Source organism: Sinocyclocheilus grahami, unplaced genomic scaffold, assembly GCF_001515645.1.
Source record: "Sinocyclocheilus grahami isolate Dianchi unplaced genomic scaffold, SAMN03320097.WGS_v1.1 scaffold834.1, whole genome shotgun sequence".
NCBI classification, from domain to species: Eukaryota; Metazoa; Chordata; class Actinopteri; order Cypriniformes; family Cyprinidae; genus Sinocyclocheilus; species Sinocyclocheilus grahami.
The window spans coordinates 551714-552914 of NW_015506013.1; positions in this window are offsets into that span (position 1 = coordinate 551714).

Consider the following 1201-nt stretch of genomic DNA (forward strand, 5'->3'; position numbering starts at 1 on the left):
CTCATGCTGATTTGCTCTGAATAACTGATGAGCCTGGGTAAACAGGAGTCAACTCTACACAGCGAATTCTGTTCACTACTAATAAGAGTTTGTATGAACTTGGTCCATTAAGTATTTACGACAATTACCATTCGAGCTGGATGGATTAAACCCAAAGCCTTGACTTTATTTAACTAAAATGTTTTGAATTCCACATTAACCATCTAGATGTTTAGCTTAATGACGTCTCACACCCCATTCACAGTGACAGCAATTAAATCACTGGATTACTGAAAATCAGCAAGTCCCTGCGCTGTTGGTTTCTAGCACTGACAGCTTTGTCAATGGGATAGTAGCCAATTTCTTCATTTCATTTATGAATTTTGAGTGAATAATACTTTTTTTCATTTCATGAAGAAAATCTAAGTACTATATGCATAGTAATATACATATACATAGTAAATTCAGTATTTTTTTCCTTTTAAAGAAAGTTTATGCACAGCTATCATTCACAAAAATACATTTTAATTATATATATATTTCAATCATGACAACTCTGAACATTTTAGCATGGTGATGGATATGACAATGTTAATGTATTTGGTCTTGGCGGAACAGATCTGCTACGCTGCTGCTGTTGGTTATTGCTGTAGTTGTAGATTATTGCTGCTGCTGCAAGCAAGTATAGGAACTTGCTACTGCCAATGCATATGGCGATACGGTGCCATGAGTATTTAAGACATACTGCTGCTGCACAAATAACATATAAAATAACCACGTAGCAGATCTATACAGGTGGAGCTGGGGAAGGTGGAGGTTTTCAGAGAACTCTGAAAGCGCGCTACAGGAATCTCAAGTGAATGCTAGTCAGCCGTATAGCAATGATGGTTGTGTCAGGAGATACTAATATGCTGAGGCAAGCACTCTGATAGGGGTTAGAGGAGGCTGTAGGTCTGGTCATGCCTGTAGGCATAACAAACCCATTGGGTCACTAACATTAATAAACAATATATATGCACCGCTGTTGCTTGAAGACACATAAGGATTGTGGCCACTCAGCATTTTGAAACAGACTTGTACTGACATACATTAGTGAAATCCAGTGGTGGCCAAACGTATTAGAACACTAGTATTTTCACCATGCAGCTAAAAATGGTTTTAAGTCTGTTATTTCTATCTTTTGCTGCAGTGTGTCAGTAGGAAATATCAGTTTGCATTTCCA